This window comes from Tachypleus tridentatus, chromosome 13 (genome assembly GCF_004210375.1).
Source record: "Tachypleus tridentatus isolate NWPU-2018 chromosome 13, ASM421037v1, whole genome shotgun sequence".
Taxonomy (NCBI): Eukaryota; Metazoa; Arthropoda; class Merostomata; order Xiphosura; family Limulidae; genus Tachypleus; species Tachypleus tridentatus.
In genome coordinates, this window is record NC_134837.1 from 132,434,711 (window position 1) to 132,447,275 (window position 12,565).

General features: G+C 32.4%; 1 protein-coding gene across 3 annotated transcripts in view; it reads left to right on the plus strand.

The window, feature by feature from the left end:
* LOC143238868 (uncharacterized) overlaps nt 1-12,565 on the plus strand; it is a 303,511-nt gene that overhangs the window by 119,569 nt on the left and 171,377 nt on the right. The gene's annotated exons all lie outside the window — the stretch shown is intronic.

Consider the following 12,565-nt stretch of genomic DNA (forward strand, 5'->3'; position numbering starts at 1 on the left):
TCACTAATTTTGAACTGATAGACTACAGAGGGCTACTCAATAAAGCCCACAACCCTTCTGTACGACAAATGAATGAGATTGAATCGTTACCATAATGACGAATAAGCGGACCTCAAAGCACAGTGCGATTTTATTTTTTCGAAAGAATTACTTGTTTCTTTGTTTTTGAATTCCGCGCAAAGCTACACGAGGGCTATCTGCGCTAGCTGCCCCTAACTTAGCAGTGTAAAAGTAGAGGGAAGGCAGCTAGTCATCACCACTCACCGTCAACTCTTGGGCTACTCTTTTACTAACGAATAGTGGGATTGACCGTTATATTATAACGCCCCCACGGCTGAAAGAGCGAATACGTTTACTGTTACGGGATTCGAACCCGCAACTCTCAGACAACTAGTCGGGCACCCTAACCACCTGGCCATGCTGGGCCTTTATTGGAATAAACTCAACGCGAACATGTACTCGCTGAATTGTAGTTCAATAAACCTATCACTGGGTCAAGCTCGGCCTTTGTATACAAGGATGGAAAGTAAACCTTAATATATCGGTGACAACTGATGAATCAAACCAAAAACGCTTAATTTATATCAGGTTTTAATAGTTGGCTTATGTTCAGAAAATATAGTGTGAACAAAGGCTCCCCCTAGACTCAGAAAAAAAAAAATCTTAAAACAAAATGAAATCTTATATTACTTTAATGATTACCTACTTAAGTTTAGTTAGCTATAAAAGTTTTAAAAATGTATCCAAGAACGGCTGGTGTGGGTGTTAACACTTTTATTGGAACGTCATCGTTTTGTCAGGGCCCAGCATGGCCAGGTGGTTAAGGCACTCGACTCGTAATACGAGGGCCCCTGGTTCGAATCCCCGGCACACCGAACATGTTCGTCCTTTCAGCCATGGGGACGTTATAATGTTACGGTTAATCCTACTATTCGTTGGTAAATTGACGGTGAGTGGTGGTGACTAGATGCCTTCTCTCTGCTCTTACACTGCTAAATTAAGGACGTCTAGCGTAGATATCTCTCGTGTAGCTTTGCGCGAAATTTAAAACAAACCAAACCATTTTGTCTTATTCTAACAACGAACTACACAACTGTATTTAAAGATGAAACAGCGTTCGAAATAATTACGATGTTTCACTGTAACACAGTCACTACTTTTTATTTATGCAGATGATGGACACAATTATAATTAATAGTCTCAGATATATAATATCATACTAAAACTAAACAACCAGATGTAACTAACATAATATATAATATATATCATGATATATAATTAACATAAATATAACAAAAGAATGTCGCATTACAAACTGGTTCATGATATGATAGATTGGTTTAATAACAAAAGAATATCTCAGTACAGACGAATTCACGATATGGCAGATTTGTTTGTATAATAGAGTGGTGTTTCAGTACAGACTGGTTCATGATATGACAGACTTTAATATAACAGAAGGATGTATACTTACAGATTGCTTTACAATATGGTATAGTGGTTTGAAACGCTTAACACAATAACGTCTCACTTCGGACTAGTTTACATTAGGCAAGATTGGTTTTAATATAACATAAAGATGTCTCACTACAAACTTTTCATATTATGATAGATTGATTTAGTATCACATATGGATGTTTCATTTCGGACTGGTTCACATTATGATAGATTGGTTTAATATAACATAAAGATGTCTCACTACAAACTTTTCATATTATGATAGATTGATTTAGTATCACATAAGGATATTTCATTTCGGACTGGTTCACATTATGATAGATTGGTTTAATATAACAGAAGGATATCTCAAGATAGATTTGTTATCAATTATCGATAAGATAAATTGATTTAGTATAAGAGAAGGATGTGTCATTATAGACGTGTTCACTTTGTGGGATATTAGTTTAATATAACAGAAAGATGTCTCAGTAAGACTGGTACACGATATAGGGTATAGTTTTTATGTTTTAAGAGTGATGTACAATGCGTTCTATAGTTTTATAAGCATGATATAGCATGTAATCTATATGCTGTTTAAGTAATATAATACCTTAAAAACGTATGTGTACTATTACGTGAGGTAGAATAAAGAAAGCATAGTTTCGCTTTCGTTAACATGACAGCTGATGACACTTTATCGGTGGCGAAACTCGGTGTGCTGATGAGCTAGTTTTATTTCTAATATCGTTTTAGTTTGTTTTTTCTCGTTTTTGATTTTTTTAGTGTAACTAATAACTCTTTTTACACAAAGCATGATATATTTATAGTTTAACAAGCTAGTAATTTGTAACACAGTTTTTTTTAGCAACAATATAACCAACTTGACATTCTTGTTGAGTGTTTACTTCAAATTGTTGTTTCAACCTTTTCTTAAGAAAGAAGAACATTATTACAGCAAACATATATTTAGTTTGTCTTCATACGGGTTAAAAAACTTGTTAATGAACGTTGTGCCGCCCCCTATGCGTAGTGCAAAGAAGCCGTTCTTTATGACCCAAGGACCATAAATAAGGCTCTGTTACGTATTTAAAGGGACCTGAAGGACGCTCCACTGATCACAAAGCTGTTTGATTGGGAAGTCGAGGTCAGCAACTTATTATGTGACGCACGTTTTCTGTACTTCGAGAGCTCTCTAATAGGCTCTTGTTGGTCTCATTAACTTATTGTGTAGCATCTATGTGAGGCGCAGACGCAGTAAGATGTTGTTTTCTGCCTATCTTTTCTCTATAGGCAAGATATCGAAGAGAATCTCCACTGTTGGCGTTGTTTTCATTTATGATTTTTTTGTTTAAAATTCAGTCTGTCTATTTTAACACACACGGACTACATGATAAATACATATTAACACGTATATACCACATGATATATGCACTTTAAGACACATAGATTATATGGTGCAACTACACATACATATAGTGTACACAGTCCAGGCATACAACACAGTACACGTTATCTGTATAATATAGTACACACTAGATATACATATAGTGTATACAGTCCAGATGTACAGCATAGTACACGTTAATTGTACAATATGGTACAACTAGACATATATATAGTGTACACAATCCAGACATACACACAATATGCTACACACTATCCACGCGTACAGATTGGTATACACGATTCAAATATGTAATAATTTCACCTGCCAATCTCCTGTGGCATTTCTTGAAGCGATTTGGAAGTGTCAGCTCTGAACTAAAGTCTATTAAGCAGATCGTGGAAGAAAATTGAACACAATATTGTCTCTTGCTTAAACATTACTTGCTCTTAGAACAACTCTACCTCAGTAATTATTTGTTAAATTATGATATTTCTAATGGGTTTATGCAACATACTACTCGCAAAACATGACACCGGGAAAAATTCTGTTTCAAAAATTGAAATAACATTATTATACTTTCGGAATTCATTAGATTTCACTTACTCATTTCGAAAGCGCCTGCAATATCGTTTTCAAATTGGTCCATTTCTGTTACCTTCTAAAGTTCAAACATAAAGAAATAGCATCACAGATAGCTAATCTTCTATTCAACCACATCACAGATAGCTAATCTTCTATTCAACCAGCACTCCACTCTCTACTGAGAAAGAAATACAAAACAAACACCAAAAAACCGGTAAGTTTTCCTCTGAACATTCCTCTAAAGACATAACACCAGTAACGTTTCCTTGCAATATTTGTTGATTTCTAATTGTTTTCATTGTAAATACTGAATATAAAACTCGTACTTGTTGTTACTTTTATGTTCATTGTAATGCATATTTAACTAAACATATCGATAAATATATTTAAACTTTTAGAATTAGCTCAACAAATCACCGCATCAGGAAACTAGAGACAACTGTAAGTTCTTCCTGTAGGGACACATATAGCCCAATGTGTAGCTTTGTATTTGATTCCAAATAAAATATTCCTGTAGGTTTCGTTAGTTCTCATTCTCAACAGTTTAAAGAAAACTGTAGTTTTATCAAATATTCATATTGGATTATTGGTAAAACCACTGTGCATATTTTTTCTATTAAAAGAACACTGAATATATTTCCAAAGATATTGTTTAATAACACTGGATATTTTCTTATTCACTGTTCTTATAACAAGATATACTTTACATGTAACGTAAGACAAAATGTTTTCAAAACTACTAGAATAATATCAGTATCAAATATTAAAATAATAACATCAATATTTGTATAAATGTCCAACCAGCACTTTCCAGTTACACGGGATATTATAAAACATCATAATATCGTTAATATTACGAGTTTTAAGATTGTCTAATAACAGTGAATATTTCAAAACATTATAGTGTCAGTATTCTTAGCATTTCTGAAAGTGTTGTTGTCCGGTAACACTGGATGTTTGAACATTTTACAATGCCACTAACCTTAGTATTTACAAAATTGTCAATATTTAATAATACCGAACATTTCAAAAACATAACAGTTACACTAATGCTTGTGTATTTCAAAGTATCATTGGCTAGTAATACTGGATATGTCAAAACATTAGTGTTTCTATTCTTCCTTTTTAAAAGTATAATTGTCTTGCAATATTTGATATTTTAATAACATTGTAGTATCATTAACCCTATAATTTTTTTTTAAATAGTATCATTGACCTTAGAATGTTTTAAACTAAAATTGTCTATTAACACTATATATTTCAGAAACATCAAAGTGTTTCTAATTATACATTTTTTGAAATTATCATTGTTGAGGAACACTGGATGTTTAAAAACAACATCATCGTGTCATTAATCTTTGTAATTACACGTTTTTAGATAACAACCAAGACTGTTTCCAGATAACAACCAAGACTGTTAAACAGAAGAATAATTAAGAGAAAATATATTAAAATTGTTATGAAAGACGTGTCTTGTAACGTTAGTTCAAGAACTTCAATAACCGTAAGCAACAAGTCTGACATTAAATACTGTTGTTCGAGACTCCTTTTCTGGAAGAATACAGTCAAGTTTTTATCCAAAGAATCATTTACCCCTCGTTGCTTTAAACGTATTTCTTTTAACTTTGTCAGTTTTCGAACAGATGACTTGCTCTGGCCACTGCAGGGATGAAACCTCAATTTTATCGTTTTAACCTAAAACGCTTACCAGTGAGGAACCAGTAGGTGAGAGAATTTTAAAGTAATTATTGGGTTAACTGCTTGTGAGTCAATGACTTGTGGGTTACAGGGCTCATAATAACATATGCCACATGAAATAGTTTGATTGATAACATCATTGCTATCGTCATTAATATCATTAATTGCTGCAGGGGTCCTTTCTTTATTTTACAATTAATATCATTATTGCTGCTGGAGTCCTTTCTTTGTTTTACCATTAATATCGTTAATTGTTGCTCGAGTCCTTTCTTTGTTTTACGATTTATATGATTAATTGCTGCAGGGGTCCTTTCTTTATTTTACCATTAATATCATTAATTGCTGCTGGAGTCCTTTCTTTGTTTTACTATTAATATCGTTAATTGTTGCTCGAGTCCTTTCTTTGTTTTACCATTAATACCATTATTGCTGCTGGAGTCCTTTCTTTGTTTTACCATTAATATCGTTAATTGTTGCTGGGGTCCTTTCTTTGTTTTACGATTAATATCATTATTACTGCTAGAGTTCATTCTTTGTTTTACCATTAATATCGTTAATTGTTACTGGTGTCCTTTCTTTGTTTTACGATTTATATCATTAATTGCTGCTGGAGTCCTTTCTTTGTTTTACCATTGGTATCATTAATTGCTGCTGGTGTCCTTTCTTTGTTTTACGATTAATGTGATTAATTGCTGCTGGAGTCCTTTTTTTATTTTACCATTAATATCATTATTGCTGCTGGAGTCCTTTCATTGTTTTAACAATAATATCGTTAATTGCTGCTGGAGTTTTTTCTTTGTTTTACCATTAATATCGTTAATTGTTGCTGGGGTTCTTTCTTTGTTTTACCATTAATATCATTAATTGCTGCTGGGGTCATTTCTTCGTTTTATTATTAATATCATTAATTCATGCTGGAGTCCTCTCTTTGTTTTACCATTAATATCTTTATTGCTGCTGGAGTTCTTTCTTTCTTTTACCATTAATATCATTATTGCTGCTGGAGACCTTTCTTTGTTTTACCATTAATATCATTATTGCTGCTGGAGTCCTTTCTTTGATTTACGATTAATATCGTTAATTATTGCTGGGGTCCTTTCTTTGTTTTACCATTAATATCAGTAATTGCTGCTGGTGCCCTTTCTTTGTTTTACCATTAATATCGTTAATTTTTGCTGGAGTCCTTTCTTTGTTTTACGAATAATATGATTAATTGCTGCTGGAGTCATTTTTTTATTTTACCATTAATATCATTATTGCTGCTGGAGTCCTTTCTTTCTTTTACCAATAATATCGTTAATTGCTGCTGGAGTCTTTTCTTTGTTTTACCATTAATATCATTAATTGCTGCTGGTGCCCTTTCTTTGTTTTACCATTAATATTGTTAATTGTTGCTGGAGTCCTTTCTTTGTTTTACCATTAATATTATTATTGCTGCTGGAGTTCTTTCTTTGTTTTACCATTAATATCATTATTGTTGCTGGAGTTCTTTCTTTGTTTTACCATTAATATCATTATTGTTGCTGGGGTCCTTTCTTTGTTTTACCATTAATAGCATTATTGCTGCTGTAGTCCTTTCTTTGTTTTACCATTAATAGCATTATTGCTGCTGGAGTCCTTTCTTTGTTTTACCATTGATATCATTAATTGGTGCTGGAGTGCTTTCTTCGTTTTACCATTAATATTATTATTGCTGCTGGAGTCCTTTCTTTGTTTTACCATTAATATCATTATTGCCGCTGGAGTCCTTTCTTTGTTTTATCATTAATATCGTTAATTGTTGCTGGGGTCATTTCTTTGTTTTTCCATTAATATAATTATTGTTGCTGGGGTCCTTTCTTTGTTTTACCATTAATATCGTTATTGCTGCTGGAGTCCTTTCTTTGTTTTACCATTAATATCATTATTGCTGCTGGAGTCCTTTCTTTGTTTTACCATTAATATCGTTAATTGTTGCTGGGGTTCTTTCTTTATTTTACCATTAATATCATTATTGCTGCTGGAGTCTTTTCTTTGTTTTACCATTAATATCATTATTTCTGCTGGAGTCCTTTCTTTGTTTTACCATTAATATCATTAATTGCTGCGGGGTCCTTTCTCTCTTTTACCATTAATATCATTATTGCTGCTGGAGTCCTTTCTTTGTTTTACCATTAATATCATTATTACTGCTGAAGTCCTTTCTTTCTTTTACCATTAATATCGTTAATTGCTGCTGGGGTCTTTTCTTTGTTTTTCATTAATAGCATTATTGCTGCTGGAGTCCTTTTTTGTTTTACCATTAATATCATTATTGCTGCTGGAGTCCTTTCTTTGTTTTACCAATAATATCATTATTGCCGCTGGAGTCCTTTCTTTGTTTTACCATTAATATCATTATTGCCACTGGAGTCCTTTCTTTGTTTTACCATTAATATCATTATTGCTGCTGGAGTCCATTCTTTGTTTTACCATTAATATCATTATTACTGCTGAAGTCCTTTCTTTCTTTTACCATTAATATCATTATTACTGCTGGAGTTCTTTTTTTGTTTTACTATTAACATCATTATTGCTGCTGGAGTTCTTTTTTTGTTTTACCATTAATATCATTAATTGCTGCTGGGGTCCTTTCTTTGTTTTACCATTAATAGCATTATTGCTGCTGGAGTCCTTTCTTTGTTTTACCATTAATAGCATTATTGCTGCTGGAGTCCTTTCTTTGTTTTACCATTAATATCATTATTACTGCTGAAGTCCTTTCTTTCTTTTACCATTAATATCGTTAATTGCTGCTGGGGTCTTTTCTTTGTTTTTCATTAATAGCATTATTGCTGCTGGAGTCCTTTTTTGTTTTACCATTAATATCATTATTGCTGCTGGAGTCCTTTCTTTGTTTTACCATTAATATCATTATTGCTGCTGGAGTCCTTTCTTTGTTTTACCATTAATATCATTATTGTTGCTGGGGTCCTTTCTTTGTTTTACCATTAATATCATTATTGCTGCTGGAGTCCTTTCTTTGTTTTACCATTAATATCATTATTGCTGCTGGAGTCCTTTCTTTGTTTTACCATTAATATCGTTATTTGCTGCTGGGGTCCTTTCTTTGTTTTACCATTAATATCATTAATTGCTGCTGGGGTCCTTTCTTTGTTTTACCATTAATATCATTAATTTTTGCTGGAGTCCTTTCTTTGTTTTACCATTAATATCATTAATTGCTGCTGGAGTCCTTTTTTTGTTTTACCATTAATATCATTATTGCTGCTGGAGTCCTTTCTTTCTTTTACCAATAATATCGTTAATTGCTGCTGGAGTCTTTTCTTTGTTTTACTATTAATATCATTAATTGCTGCTGGTGCCCTTTCTTTGTTTTACCATTAATATTGTTAATTGTTGCTGGAGTCCTTTCTTTGTTTTACCATTAATATCATTATTGCTGCTGGAGTTCTTTCTTTGTTTTACCATTAATATCATTATTGTTGCTGGAGTTCTTTCTTTGTTTTACCATTAATATCATTATTGTTGCTGGGGTCCTTTCTTTGTTTTACCATTAATAGCATTATTGCTGCTGTAGTCCTTTCTTTGTTTTACCATTAATAGCATTATTGCTGCTGGAGTCCTTTCTTTGTTTTACCATTAATATCATTATTACTGCTGAAGTCCTTTCTTTCTTTTACCATTAATATCGTTAATTGCTGCTGGTGTCCTTTTTTTGTTTTACCATTAATATCATTAATTGCTGCTGGAGTTCTTTTTTTGTTTTACTATTAATATCATTATTGTTGCTGGGGTCTTTTCTTTGTTTTCCATTAATAGCATTATTGCTGCTGGAGTTCTTTTTTGTTTTACCATTAATATCATTATTGCTGCTGAAGTCCTTTCTTTGTTTTACCATTAATATCATTATTGCTGCTGAAGTCCTTTCTTTGTTTTACCATTAATATCATTATTGCTGCTGGAGTCCTTTCTTTGTTTTACCATTAATATCATTATTGCTGCTGGAGTCCTTTCTTTGTTTTACCATTAATATCGTTATTGTTGCTGGAGTCCTTTCTTTGTTTTACCATTAATATCATTAATTGCTGCTGGGGTCCTTTCTTTGTTTTTCCATTAATATAATTATTGTTGCTGGGGTCCTTTCTTTGTTTTACCATTAATAGCATTATTGCTGCTGGAGTCCTTTCTTTGTTTTACCATTAATATCATTATTGCTGCTGGAGTCCTTTCTTTGTTTTACCATTAATATCGTTATTTGCTGCTGGGGTCCTTTCTTTGTTTTACCATTAATATCATTAATTGCTGCTGGTGCCCTTTCTTTGTTTTACCATTAATATCGTTAATTTTTGCTGGAGTCCTTTCTTTGTTTTACGATTAATATGATTAATTGCTGCTGGAGTCATTTTTTTATTTTACCATTAATATCATTATTGCTGCTGGAGTCCTTTCTTTCTTTTACCAATAATATCGTTAATTGCTGCTGGAGTCTTTTCTTTGTTTTACTATTAATATCATTAATTGCTGCTGGTGCCCTTTCTTTGTTTTACCATTAATATCGTTAATTGTTGCTGGAGTCCTTTCTTTGTTTTACCATTAATATCATTATTGCTGCTGGAGTTCTTTCTTTGTTTTACCATTAATATCATTATTGTTGCTGGAGTTCTTTCTTTGTTTTACCATTAATATCATTATTGCTGCTGGAGTCCTTTCTTTGTTTTACCATTAATAGCATTATTGCTGCTGTAGTCCTTTCTTTGTTTTACCATTAATAGCATTATTGCTGCTGGAGTCCTTTCTTTGTTTTACCATTAATATCGGTAATTGTTGCTGGGGTCCTTTCTTTGTTTTACCATTAATATCATTATTGCAGCTGGAATTTTTTCTTTGTTTTACCATTAATATCGTTAATTACTGCAGGGGTCTTTTCTTTGTTTTACCATTAATATCATTAATTGGTGCTGGAGTGCTTTCTTCGTTTTACCATTAATATTATTATTGCTGCTGGAGTCTTTTCTTTGTTTTACCATTAATATCATTATTGCTGCTGGAGTCCTTTCTTTGTTTTATCATTAATATCGTTAATTGTTGCTGGGGTCCTTTCTTTGTTTTTCCATTAATATAATTATTGTTGCTGGGGTCCTTTCTTTGTTTTACCATTAATATCATTATTGCTGCTGGAGTCCTTTCTTTGTTTTACCATTAATATCATTATTGCGACTGGAGTCCTTTCTTTGTTTTACCATTAATATCATTATTACTGCTGAAGTCCTTTCTTTCTTTTACCATTAATATCGTTAATTGCTGCTGGAGTCTTTTCTTTGTTTTACCATTAATATCATTATTTCTGCTGAAGTCGTTTCTTTGTTTTACCATTAATATCATTAATTGCTGTGGGGTCCTTTCTTTCTTTTACCATTAATATCATTGTTGTTGCTGGGGTCCTTTCTTTGTTTTACCATTAATAGCTTTATTGCTGCTGGAGTCCTTTCTTTGTTTTACCATTAATAGCATTATTGCTGCGGGGTCCTTTCCTTCTTTTACCATTAATATCATTATTGTTGCTGAGGTCCTTTCTTTGTTTTACCATTAATAGCATTATTGCTGCTGGAGTCCTTTCTTTGTTTTACCATTAATAGCATTATTGCTGCTGGAATCCTTTCTTTGTTTTACCATTAATATCATTATTGCTGCTGGAGTCCTTTCTTCGTTTTACCATTAATATCGTTATTGTTGCTGAAGTCCTTTCCTTCTTTTACCATTAATATCGTTATTTGCTGCTGGGGTCTTTTCTTTGTTTTCCATTAATAGCATTATTGCTGCTGGAGTCCTTTTTTGTTTTACCATTAATATCATTATTGCTGCTGGAGTCCTTTCTTTGTTTTACCATTAATATCATTATTGCTGCTGGAGTCCTTTCTTTGTTTTACCATTAATATCATTATTGCTGCTGGAGTCCTTTCTTCGTTTTACCATTAATATCGTTATTGTTGCTGGAGTCCTTTCTTTGTTTTACCATTAATATCATTAATTGCTGCTGGGGTCCTTTCTTTGTTTTTCCATTAATATAATTATTGTTGCTGGGGTCCTTTCTTTGTTTTACCATTAATAGCATTATTGCTGCTGGAGTCCTTTCTTTGTTTTACCATTAATATCATTATTGCTGCTGGAGTCCTTTCTTTGTTTTACCATTAATATCGTTATTTGCTGCTGGGGTCCTTTCTTTGTTTTACCATTAATATCAATAATTGCTGCTGGGGTCCTTTCTTTGTTTTACAATTAATATCATTATTGTTGCTGTGGTCCTTTCTTTGATTTACCATTAATATCATAATTGCTGCTGGAGTCCTTTCTTTGTTTTACCATTACTATCGTTAATTGTTGCTGGTGTCCTTTTTTTGTTTTACCATTAATATCATTATTGCTGCTGGAGTCCTTTCTTTGTTTTACCATTAATATTGTTAATTGTTGCTGGGGTTCTTTCTTTCTTTTACCATTAATATCATTATTGCTTCTGGAGTCCTTTCTTTGTTTTACCATTAATATCGTTAATTGTTGCTGGGTTCCTTTCTTTGTTTTCCATTAATAGCATTATTGCTGCTGGAGTTTTTTTTTGTTTTACCATTAATATCATTATTGCTGCTGGAGTCCTTTCTTCCTTTTACCATTAATATCGTTATTGTTGCTGGAGTCCTTTCTTTGTTTTACCATTAATATCATTAATTGCTGCTGGGGTCCTTTCTTTGTTTTACCATTAATATCATTATTGTTGCTGGGTCCTTTCTTTGTTTTACCATTAATAGCATTATTGCTGCTGGAGTCCTTTCTTTGTTTTACCATTAATAGCATTATTGCTGCTGGAGCTTTTTCTTTGTTTTACCATTAATATCATTATTACTGCTGAAGTCCTTTCTTTCTTTTACCATTAATATCGTTAATTGCTGCTGGTTCCTTTCTTTGTTTTACCATTAATATCATTAATTGGTGCTGGAGTCCTTTTTTCGTTTTACCATTAATATCATTAATTGTTGCTGGGGTTCTTTCTTTGTTTTACCATTAATATCATTATTGCTGCTGGAGTCCTTTCTTTGTTTTACCATTAATATCATTATTGCTGCTGGAGTCCTTTCTTTGTTTTACCATTAATATCGTTAATTTTTGCTGAAGTCCTTTCTTTGTTTTATTATTAATATCATTAATTGCTGCTGGGGTACTTTCTTTGTTTTACCATTAATATCATTAATTGCTGCTGGAGTTCTTTTTTCGTTTTACTATTAACATCATTATTGCTGCTGGAGTTCTTTTTTTGTTTTACCATTAATATCATTATTGTTGCTGGAGTCCATTCTTTGTTTTACCATTAATATCATTATTGCTGCTGGAGTCCTTTCTTCGTTTTACCATTAATATCGTTATTGTTGCTAAAGTCCTTTCTTTGTTTTACCATTAATATCATTAATTGCTGCTGGGGTCCTTTCT